Here is a 12,842-nt window from a genome sequence, read left to right as displayed (position 1 = left end):
CATACACCTCCAGCGAGTTAGCCAAAGGGAATTCCCCCTGACCAAGTTGTCCATTTAAAATGCGAAAATGTAGGACAAATTAATCCAGGTCTGAAAAGATATATGATTATGAATACATTTCAAATTTACATACTTGTGTTGCAAGATGCAGGATCTGGCTAGAAACAGTGTCTACAAAGTTATTTTGTACAATTTGTATGCTTGATAACGACCAGTGAAATCTTGTCGAAACGTTGTGTGTATATAAAATAGTGATTGTTATCCATAGAACTGTGTTGTGTTATATTATGTTCAATTGATAAATGCCATTCGAAGATTATTTATTTTGCAGTAAACTGGATGGGGTTTATCTGTCTTTATTAGGACTCTGAACCCCATTTCATTTTGTATGTTTGAAAAATAACTATGTTAGTTACCACTTGACCAGACGTCAAACTTAACGTCTCTTTTTTAGCAGGTGTTGGGTGGATGAATTGTTTAACTTGCGCACATTAGATCATAAGGTCTGTCATTGAGTCAAGTTGGATGGTTTCAATGTTCCGCTTGTACATGACAAGGAGTAGGGTAGCCTGTCCAACCTCATGGGTTTTCTCCGGGTCCTCAGGTTTCCTTCCACTTCACGCTAACAGATTATTGAAATAAAATTGAACCATATGTTAGTCCCAAAATGACCTAATTAATCCCATTTCTCTCTCTTTCTGTTTTTTCGGTAGCCAGATCTTTCAGGCCCAGATTCTTTACCTGTGGAAGAATAAAACATAAGTAGCCTCTCCCTCTCTCCTTTTATCATGTTTACCTAATGAATCTACAAGTGACAGTGCAAAGCCATCAGACCTAGATCACTCCCCGGCTTGAGGTGCCCTCATACCCCGGACTCCAGCCTCGGGGCAGTTCTAGTGTATCCGCCAACTCCGAACAGACAAACGACTGTGACATATATAGCTTCATTGAAACAAACCTGTCCCACCCATCTGATTGACAACTACGCTAAACCTGTGAATAGAACGTTTTAAAATAAATATTGTTATTCAAATAATTCTACCACACACACACACACACTTAAACTTAAAACATTTCATTCTTAAAACACTTTCTTCAAATACACACCAAAAAAAAAAACTTTTTCGCTGAACATAAAAATCCTTTCTTCAAATATATAAAAAAATATTATATTTGTATTTCTGTTTGTAAAAACACTTCGAGTTTACACGTCAATCTTTGGATATTTCGTGAAACAACATGGCGCGATGATCGTCTGCTTGGTTTGAACACTTCCTAAAATCTTCAGTAAACATTTGTCTTTGTTCTTGTGATGTTGAAGGATGTCGTCATCCCCTTGTTGTAGAGCTTGGTACGTGGTGACAAGCTACTTATGTTGTATTCTTACACAGGTAAAGAATATCGGCGTAAATCGTCTCAAAATAAAACGCTACGAAAAAAACCAGAATATCTGAGCAGATGGAGAATTGAAACCAAAAATTATTGAATAATCTTTACAATTAACTTGATTATTTTCATTCTTCTTCTTCCCTTAAAGACTCGGGTTCCAATTGTCATTAGTTTTCTACGGATTCTTTTATTTCAACAGCCCTTCATATTCCCTTACAAATGAAATGGGGCTTAGCGTCCTATTTTTCTGCGCCGACTGGGCTAATGAAAACTGCATATTCCCTTACAGAAGTTGAAAATCATAAAGTCTGTCATAGCTGCAAGAGTCATGGCTTGGATTCTTATATTGTGTATAGCCACCCTGACACTTGTAGTGTTTTCGTTCAAGCAATAACGCACACTTCAGCGTGTCAATGATTAAAGTCTTCAGGAACGAGTGTGAGGGGTGCGGGCATGTGTGCTATGTCATAGAGATAATTTGAAATAAAAACTAGCTCATTTCGGGACTAAAACATGGTTCAATTTTATTTAATTAATTGCATGTAGGGGTTTTCAGGAGTGGGAGAAAACCGGAGGACCCAGAGAAACCCGAGGATGGATAGGCGACCATATGGCTAACCCCAGGGTTTTTAGAACACCAGAACCGGAGGACCCGGAGAAAACCCAGGATGGATAGGTGACCATACGGCTACCCCCAGAGTTTTTAGAACACCAGAACTGGAGGACCCAGAGAAAACCAAGGATGGATAGGTGACCACACAGCTACCCCCAGGGTTTTTATAACACCAGAACCGGAGGACCCGGAGAAAACCTCTTGATGGATTGGTGACCATACATTACCATCAGGGTTTTTAGAACACCAGATACCACTTGTCATTTCTTTGAAGAGACAGGTCTTATGATACAGCACGCACGTTCTAACCATTCGGCCATCCAACCCCCCTTTTCTTTGAAGAGTTCACATAACTAACAACTTTTGTGCACTTTTGTTTTTTGAATATATATATTTCTAAAAATATATAAATCTAGTTTGACTATGACTGGTGATAAAAAGTAACACGAACTTCCCCCCACCCACTCATCCATCCCTGTCAGACCCCCTCCTTTTATTTCTCCATGTGTAATGGAAGTAGTTTCTATGTAAATGGTAGTGTAGAGTATATTAGGTAACAGGGCTATATAAAGGATCTATCGAGTTAGTCGTTCATCTATTGTATTTTAACCGTTGATTTATGGGATAAAGGCGGGGTTTAGCGTCAACTTGTGATTGTAGTTGGTGGTTTGTCGCGATTGTTTGTTTTTTGTATTGTTCTCTGTGTACGTTAACAAGCGAACCACGACCTTTTATTACCGCTAGTAAAGGATTATCCTATATTAGTCTGCTGTTGTTAACTTGGGTATTTACGAGTAACACCACAAGCGTTCGGAGATTTTGTGGAATATTTGATTTATTTGGGATATTTTAAACTTAAAGGTAAGGAAAACATTGACTACTTTTCTACTTTGGGGGTGGCTGGATAAATGGTCCCACTGCCGAACCTTGTGGGTTTTCGCTAGGTCCTCCAGTCTCCTCCCATTGCTAAACCCTGCTGTACCATTCTCTCTCACTCTCTCTCTTTCTCTCCCACCCTTTCTACTTTCATTGATTGGGGAGGGGAGGTTTTTGTTTGCTCTCTCTCTCTCTCTCTCTCCTTCTCTCTCTCTCTCTTCCCTCCCCACCCCCCTCTACTTCCATTGATTAAGGGGAGGAGGTTTTTGTTTGTTTTTACCTGAAAACAATCATTTGTTTAAAACTTATTTACCGGTAATTATACTATTGTTACAGATTTATTGTTACAAATTTATTTATTGGTCCAACCTATGTTTCTGCCTTTATTTGTCATGACCACAACTAGAAATAAGTTTGAAACATTGCACAAGAATTATTATTGGTGTAGAAGACTAAAGCATTGAACGTCCTACTTTTCTTCAGGGAATCCCTATGTTTAGTTATATAACCAGTATATATTATCAACAGATGCCCTGTAAATGACCAGTGATCAGGGAAAACAATAGAGTTATTAACACCTCCCAGATAAATATACATATCACACTTTATTAATATATATAACATGATTGAACTTATAACCCATCCATAATAATCAGCACCACACAGATAATACAACTTGTTTCAGCGGCTTTTACCAATAGATATATGTAATAAACGCATTAAAGATACATTATGGGAGATTAGATAAAGGGCTGACAGTTCTCACTATGATAGTTAAAAACTAGATAATGTAATGGGAATTTGCTGAAAATTTCAGTCAAATTTATCCACTCTGAACCAAGATTTTAGAGATTGAATTTTGGGCCTAGCCTCAATCATCATTACTAAAGTCTGTAAGATAAAAAACATAGTCTTGATTATACATTTTTGTCCCCCGCCTTTCGAAGAAAGCAGGGGACTATTAAAATGGGTTCGTCCGTCTGTCTGTCTGTCTGTCTGTCTGTCCTTCTGTCTGTCCGTCTGTCTGTCCGTCACACTTTTTGGGACACAATAACTCTCTTCCTAATTGAGCTAGAATGTTCAAACTTGGTGTATGTGTTTATTAGGTCAATGCCTTGATGGAGTTCGAAGATGAGCATTTTCCGCTTAGGGTAAGCAGAGATAAGCAATTTGATTGGTTGATGCTTTGGGACACGATAACTCTCTTCCTAATTGGGCTAGAATGTTCAAACTTGGTGTATGTGTTGATTAGGTCAATGCCTTGATGGAGTTCGAAGATGAGCATTTTCCGCTTAGGGTAAGCAGAGATAAGCAATTTGATTGGTTGATGCTTTGGGACACGATAACTTTTAATTGAGCTAGAATGTTCAAACTTGGTGTATGTGTTTATTAGGTCAATGCCTTGATGGAGTTCGAAGATGAGCATTTTCCGCTTAGGGTAAGCAGAGATAAGCAATTTGATTGGTTGATACTTTGGGGCACGATAACTCTCTTCCTAATTGAGCTAGAATGTTCAAACTTTGGGGCACGATAACTTTCTTCCTAATTGAGCTAGAATGTTCAAACTTGGTGTATGTGTTGATTAGGTCAATGCCTTGATGGAGTTCGAAGATGAGCATTTTCCGCTTAGGGTAAGCAGAGATAAGCAATTTGATTGGTTGATGCTTTGGGACACGATAACTTTAGTTCTAATTAAGTGAGATTGATGAAACTTGGTGTATAGTTTCATTACAGTAATACCTTGACTAAGTTTGATAATGAGCATTTTCTGCTCAGGGTAAGCAGAGCGATACGCAATTTGATTGGTCGAGACTTTGGAAAACAATAACTCTCCTACTTTGATTGTTAGACTATAAGTAAAGATATACTGTTTGATTGTTCAATACTTTGTAAAAGATAATTTGTGATAAATTTATATGTGTCCTCTAATTATTTTCCTATTTCGGCGGGGGACATCAGCCTCACTGTTGGCTTGTTTTTTATTTAATCATGAATGAAAGTTGAGCAGTAGATGGGATCATAATCCAGTAAATATCGCAGGCTAGCGATGACATCGAGAGTTGATTATGGTCTGGATAAATTAATTAATGTCTAATTAATAATTTAGATAACATTTCAGGCGTAAAGAAAAACCTCCAATTGGCAGATTTAGCTCTTGCATAATGTATGTTTAATATAATATGGGACATAATTACTATTTTAATCGAAGTGACAATTCGTAAAATTATGATTTTGTAACCAAGCACGGAAATAAGTCACCTGACACAGACATTGTTGGACATAAATATTGCCAGGAAAATAACTTCTTGTGTGCTCCCAAAGCTTTTTAAAAGCCAACCAGTATAAATGGCAAAGAATGCCTTCTTGAGGACAGGTAGCCAGAGCTGTTTTTTATTTTAAACTGGTTTATTTGCACATCTTTGCGTTCAGACTAAAAAATTTAACTTGGGTTAACGATCATAAGCGTTTTTAAACTAAATTAAATTAAGGTACGAACTGAACAGTATATATAATTGATTGTGTTGTCTACTCTGTCTGTGTTTTGCCATGCAGTTTTCCTGTCGATCAGACATCTAAGACAATTTATTGCTCGATACACAAAATAATAAGTGGGCATGTCATAAAATTTTATACTTAATAAATTAATAACACGAGTTCACAGTCTTGTTAACAACCGACATATCCTTTCTGTCTCACGAAACCCCTTGTCAACATGAACTCTGACCTCTATATATACATGTTTATCTATAAGAATAATTAAGAAAGGTGGGCTGATGGGTATGTGAGTTCACCAAGGGGCTAGTTAGAACATTTTATATCAATTAAGTAAATATGGTCTTACATAAGACTACACTGTGTCTTTACATCCCTGGCTAGTTAACATATTAAACGACTTCCACACAGGCTTCAATCTACTGGTGGATTGGATTACCGTTAACTAAACCTTTCTTCCAGCCTATAACTTGTGGTAGTTTATTCTTCTTCTTTAGTTTGTACTTAATGTTGTCTGATCTTCTCTCGGCTTCCCAGTCAACTGATAGAATAGACATTTGTATGAAATTCAGTGGACGAGGACAGACATTTGTATACAGTTCACTTATCATATTATGTGCAGTTTACTTGTCACCTTGTGTGCAAGTATAAACGGATCATCTTTATTTAGTTATTACTTTTTTTTCATTTAAAAAAAGACTAGTACGGGATACTGTGTGGGTATTTATATTTTTTAAATTAATATGATGTCAGTTAGTTGTTGATAACGTATAGAAGCAGTGGTATTTTTGTTTGCAAACCATAACTCTGCCCTGTTCATTATTCTAAAAAAGTTAAATTTTGTTAAAAAAACCCCAAAAAAACAACAAAACTATAAGTACCATCAAATCAACTGATGCTGAAGAGTGACATTAGGATCTATTTTGTGTTATAATATAGTTAAAAGGAGTAAAAACCATTCAAAGATTTCATTTACAAGGTAAGGATTTCAGGGTTTTCAATTTTAAATTAATAAACCATTATCTTCATATCCTCCCCCCCCCCCCCCCAAACCTTTTCCCCTATTTCACAAATATATGAACAGACTTTCGTCGACGTTGATCAAGCATGTTTTAAATTAACGAATCATTATCTTCATATCTCCCCCCTCCCACAGCCCCCTCACTATCCCCTAGTTGCAACACCCCCTATTTTACAAATATATGAACAGACTTTCCTTGACGTTGATCCAACGTGTTATGATGAACAAGAGCAATTTCACAATCTTCCCACCCCATGAGGTGTAAGCGCCACTTGTGTTCACTTTCGCTTCTGGACAGTTCATATTTTAAGTCTTATATCTCCACTATTTGAGAGAGAGAGAGAGAGAGAGGGATAGAGAGATAGAACGAGGGTTAATTTGCGCACCTGCTAACTATTCGCCCCCCCCCCCCCCCAGCCCCCTGGCTGTTTGAAAACAGGCCTAGACGACTATAGACAGGGACATAAACAGAGGCAAACTTTTAATTTCAGTCCTGGACTGCGCTTTCATAATGGCAACGTGCTAAACCTCGGTGGAAACTACTGGGGTTGATCTAACAGTGTCGAACTTGTTGCTAACACTGTAAGCAAGTGGAATACGATTAACGGGAGGGGTGGACAGATTCAAAAGTCAAGCCACTTTGTGCATTTATTCAGACCATTTTTGCCGAAGTTCAAATTCCAGCTTGTATTAAAACTGTCTTATTAAGATATGTACCATACCTGTCAGTCAGGTTCTGCATGCCAAGTAATTGAAATACTTCGCTTAATTAGACTTAAAAAAACAACACACAATCTAATTTGCATGGGTGTTTTTTTCTTTTAAAAAGGAAAGAAATAAATGGAAGAAACAGTCAAATATCTGGCGTGGTTTCGATTGCACTGTCCAACCTCATGGGTTTTCTCCGGGTTCTCTGGTTTCCTCCCACTGCTAAAGACCCCTACGCGCAAGCAAATTATTGAAATAAATTTGAACCACATGTTAGTCCCAAAATGACCTGGTTTGTTTTGAGTGGAGGTTATACCCCATCTCTCTCTCCTCTCTCTCTCTCACATTAGAGATCAAAATGTCACATTATTGTTAGAGATTGACAATAATCTACATACGTAATCAATGACTTAATGTTCAAGTCTACAAAAACATGAAATATGCTGACATTTATAGAGAAAGGCCAGCTGTAGCCTTCCAAATAATAATTATAAAAAAAACTGTACTTCAATTCATTTTAGATGATCTTAAACCAAAAAAAAAACTGATTTAAATTCTTAATTTATTAAAGAATTGAAAAAGAAACAAAAAACTGATTCAACAAAAAAATCTTTCTGATGGCTAAAAATAAAAATTAGTTATTTCGTAAAAATATTTCCTTGAACTAAACAAATACATCTAGCATGCCTACTCAATTAATTCTTTCCAACTTAGTTCAAATTCATTTACAAATTCTAAAAAATCTTTTCATACAGAAATTGAAATATTTCATCGCAAGTCTCCTGAGATTATCCACATAATTACCGTCTGTGTATTCAGCGAGACGCAAGTCAACAAATTTCGCGCAAATATTTATTACAAAAAAAAGAGGGTCTTTAACAAATTCTAGTGAATGGGCTTTTAATAATGTCTTATTGTAAAAGTATTTAGTCCAAGAAATCGTTGACAATAATCGGACTTGTTCAACGAAAAGTTAGAGGAAAATTGGAGCAGCGAGCGACTCATTCTATTTCTTCTGGCTATAGAAATCTTTTATAAAGATTGCATTAAGCGTTTGTTGGGTATTTATAAGGGTTTTCCACCTGGCTGCTCTATAAAGGGATTTATCTGTTCTAGGTGAGTAGATGTGTAGGACGTCCCGTGTTCTGCGACTCAATCTAACTCTATCATTTACTAATCAGTGTATTAGTATATTCAACGATTCAGCTCTCGTCTTTACAAACATATACAATACCCTCTTCTCACCCCTTCTTACGGCTTTACCATATACTATAGTTACAGTTTAAACCCCTGTTACTCCAGTCATTTAACACTAACCCAACAACTTATTGTACATCTCCACATGTATAAAATCATTCAAAATCATCCCATTAACAATATTGTTATTCATTTCTATAAACCAACATACAGTATTTGCATAGAGTTATAACATGCTATATCATGATTATCTGCAAACTTAATGAATCTTAGAAACCGCCATTTATTTATTAAATATGAGAGAGAGAGAGAGAGAGAGAGAGAGAGAGAGAGAGAGAGAAACTAGGTCATTCGGAACTAACATATACTTCAATTTTATTTCAATTGTGTAGGGATCTTTAGCAGTGGGAGGAAACTGGAGAACAGGTTGGACAGTGGACCCTACTCCTAGTCAGCAGGAAATCAAAACCACATCACGGACTCAATGACAGACCTTTCTGCCACCCATCCCAACCACAAATTAAAGATTTGAAAACCCGAATTCTTAAATGGCTGTCTTCCAAAATAATGTTTGTTTACAGTAATTGACATCATAGAAACATAAACAATAGGCATTGTTTAAACATACATTATGCAAGAGCTAAATCTGCCTATTGCAGTTCTTTCTTAAGGTACAAAATGTTATATAAATTATTAATTAGACATTTAATAACAAAACATGACCGTACTCAACTCTTTTTTTTTTTTTTTTTTTCTTTTTTTTTTTTTCGATACCATTGGAAACTCAAGATTTTAACTAGATTAGAATGGTAAAATTTAATTTAAAAATGGAAAAGCAAGGCTAAATCTCGAAACCAAAATGCACACATCTTGTCAAAACTATATACAGTGATAACTTGGCTCAGAATGAAGTCATTTGAATGAAATTTTCAATATTTTCATTTTACATTATCTATTTTTGAGCTATTATAGCAAGAATAGTCAGCTCTTTATCTAAATCTTTAGGATATTGAAAGTACCAAAACTTAAAAACTGTGAGAATTTCTAAATTAATAAGCAAATTTCCATAATTAGTACAATTAAAAGCTGATTTATGACGATAAGTTATTCTGGCTTGCATCGTATAGACTTATACTGTATACAATTATCACATTAAATCCTTCTGTATAAAATTAGGGGGGTTGGACGGCCGAATGGTTAGCATGTGCGCGCTGTATCATAAGGCCTGTCTTTCAGTCAACTGGTGTTGTTTTCGAATCCCCTGTTGTATGTGACAAGGAGTAGGGTCGCCTGTTCAACCTCGTGGGTTTTCTCCGGGTACTCTGGTTTCCTCCCACTGCTAAAGACCCCTACGCGCAAGCGGATTATTGAAATAAAAATAAACCATATGTTAGTCCCGAAATGACCTAGTTTATGTCGAGTGGACGTTAAACCCCATTTCTCTCTCTCTGTATAAAATTATCACATTAAACCCATCTTAAGGTTCCAACACAAGTTTCTGATTTGATCAAATTTGCGGGTATTTCCCCCCCTCCCCTCCCCCGAACTAACGCCAAACTTGACGCTGTCTCCACCTTGGACCACCAGCTGCTCAAATTCCTGGACACCATTTCATTTCATTTATTTGTTTAATAAAGCACCACAGAGGAGTCAGACTGACTGAATAATCAGCGCTAAAGAAAACGATTATTATTATTATTATTATACTGTTTTGCTGCCCAATCCATTTAGATTGTGCCAATTTGAAAGTTAGTTTTCTGAGCCCTTAAGATTGTGACTAGTGTTAGGGGGATGATGTGATGTGATGTAATCTTATTCCCAGACTAGAAAAAGCTCACCCATTGACCCCTCTGTGACCTTTGATCTATGACCCCAACCCTTGACCTACCTGTAATATCATTGCATCATCAATATTATCATGTACACAAATTGCAGCTTTCATCTCTGATGTCATCAAACCTGTAAGAGACCGATATTTAATTAACCAAAGGGCAAAAATTTATCAGAGAAGGGAGAGCATAGTCTATTGCGAATGGAGTGTTGGATTGTCAAGAGGACTAACTCATGCGTTTCCTCTGTGGGCTACCTCATGGGATTTCTCTGTGAGTTCTCCGGTTTTACCCCCAGTGCTAATAAAAAGCAGGATAGGGGTACGTTAGAGGGAAGGAAGCGAGCACTAAATTATAGGAGATAGTCAGATAATTGGGAATTGGTTGAGGGGAGCGGAGGGGTCGTGGGGTATAGAGGCTTGGGGACAGAGATTGAAATTGTTAAGCAAAAGATGTCAGGTGATTTGTCAATGTTTACACGAAGACAATAAGACATCTTATTACCACGGTTACACGTCCAAAGACATGTCAACTGACTCAAGTGTCATTTTTTGTCATCTGTTTTTGTTATTTAGTGTGTGAACTAGGTCTCCTAGGTTATGATAAATACTGGACATTTACCTTATTTATATATTTAACAACGCATAGTTGTTTGGATAGGACAAAAAAAAAAGAAGTCCTGTGCACACATTGGTGTGCACATTAAAGAAACCTTAAAATTGGTATTCAATATAAGAGTAGGCCTTAGTGCTGCTGTTCAGGCAAAATTGCCCTAATAGCACACTGTATGGCGTTAAACCCCATTTCCTTTCATTTATATATATCTTACTGGAAATACTAATCTCACATAGAAATACTAATCTCACATAGAAATACTAATATTTACTAGAAATACTAATATTTACTAGAAATACTAATATTTACTAGAAATACTAATATCACATTTACTAGAAATACTAATATCACATAGAAATACTAATCTCACATAGAAATACTAATATTTACTAGAAATACTAATATCACATTTACTAGAAATACTAATATTACATTTACTAGAAATACTAATATTTACTCAAAATACCAATATCACATTTACTCGAAATACTAATAATAATAATGACTTTATTTTCTGAGGGAACATATTTAGTACATGAGTTCTAATTTTCAACATGCCCCTCCTACTCTATAAAACTATTACTCGAAATACTAATATTACATTTACTCGAAATACTAATATTACATTTACTCGAAATACTAATATCACATTTACTAGAAATACTAATATTACATTTACTAGAAATACTAATATATCCCTTTACCTAAACATTGTTAGTGCTTGAATATAAAATTGTTATTTCCACAGCCTGATTTCTGGGTTATTATTTAGGTTAATTCAGATCAAACGCCCTCTTTCTCCATCTTTTATCAAGATGTCTTTTAATTAAATTACTATTCTTGGAAAACAAATTTTCTCATCCTTTCTAAGCCAAGAGATAGACATGGTATTATCTTACAGAAGTCGCTGATTCCGTTCGCCTTGATGGGAAACCGTATGTGGCTAATTGGGATATTTTGTATACCTTACTTTGATGTCCCCAACCGAAATTAAAGTGATATTATTAATACGATTCATTTAATTTCGTTGCCCTGGTAACTCATTAAGAAAAGACGAAGAACATCTCGTAAAAGAGATGTCTCCATTTCCTCTCGAATGAAAATCCGTCTTAATTCTCATCTTGATTTGAAAATTACGAGTCGGGGGAATGGAACGAGAAGAGTTTATATTACCTGTAGGGATTGTGGAGTTAAATTAATGATTTCTGATTAAGTTGGATGTATTACACAGGTAGATACAAACAAATCTATATATCATTGTTACTGTATATAATACAAGTCCTCGTTAGATTCAGAAAAGGAGGATGTTAAACTCGCATTTAATTTTCTATATATAATAGAAGTCCTCGTTAGATGCAGAAAAGTAGGCCATTAAACCCACAATTCATTTCATTATTTCTATTTAAAATACAGATGTGACGTCATCCTTTGATGTTTGCACGGCGTACCATTTCAAATAATGGTACGGGCAATGTGCTGAAAAATTGGACCCGCGTGACATATTTCATTAAAATGCACGGGCTGGATAGTGTCTGTATTTTAAGTTGTTTAATGGTCTCGTGCAAGACACTGCATAATAAATGGATATAGCAATTGTGCTATCGCAATTGTGTTAATGTCTCGTACTCAACTATTAAACCACACATAATACACGTCTTCATTGCCCAGGTTGACGTTATACCCCATTTCGGGGGATCACGTGGCTAAGTGGGTAAGACGCTGGCTCGCTAGCCTGGAGGTTGGGTGTTCGATCCCTGCATTGGCTGAGAAAGTTCATCCAGATTTTCCGGCGTGGTTCCCCCTTGTCAGGACGGAGGGCCTGACAAGGACAGCTGTCCCGTGTATACATTAGAATGCACGTAAAAGATCCCTTGGCAGTTGGAATTCGATATAAGAGTAGGCGATAGTGCCGCTGCCCTGGCAAAATTTCCCTCATAGCACACTGTATGGCGTATGCCCGTCTTCATTAGCCCAGTATAGGAGCAGAACAGAAGGACGTTAAACCCCATTTCATTTCATTTCATGTTATATTGGAGCCGCAGTGGCTCAGTGAATAAGACACTGGCTCGCTAACCAGGCTTGCTCCTGGTGTTGGTCAAGA

General features: G+C 36.5%; 1 protein-coding gene and 1 long non-coding RNA gene across 3 annotated transcripts in view; one reads left to right on the top strand and one right to left on the bottom strand.

The window, feature by feature from the left end:
* Nucleotides 1-5,976, bottom strand: part of LOC126831713 (uncharacterized) — a 51,151-nt gene extending 45,175 nt beyond the window's left edge. Inside the window, exon 1 of the long non-coding RNA XR_007684273.2 lies at nt 5,721-5,976. This is a non-coding gene — a long non-coding RNA (uncharacterized LOC126831713). The remainder of the gene's footprint in view (nt 1-5,720) is intronic.
* Nucleotides 2,775-12,842, top strand: part of LOC126831689 (frizzled-5) — an 87,455-nt gene continuing 77,387 nt past the window's right edge. The window contains exon 1 of one of the 2 annotated variants that reach the window (XM_050562343.2): nt 2,775-2,863. The gene's annotated coding sequence lies outside the window, so the exon portion shown is untranslated. Of the gene's footprint in view, nt 2,864-6,251; nt 6,351-12,842 lie in introns of those variants that run through there. The other variant, XM_050562342.2, reaches the window with a different exon arrangement.

Source organism: Patella vulgata, chromosome 9 (assembly GCF_932274485.2).
Source record: "Patella vulgata chromosome 9, xgPatVulg1.2, whole genome shotgun sequence".
NCBI lineage: Eukaryota > Metazoa > Mollusca > Gastropoda > Patellidae > Patella > Patella vulgata.
The sequence above is the reverse complement of the archived record's forward strand: the minus strand, read 5'-3'. Positions and strand labels throughout refer to the sequence as shown.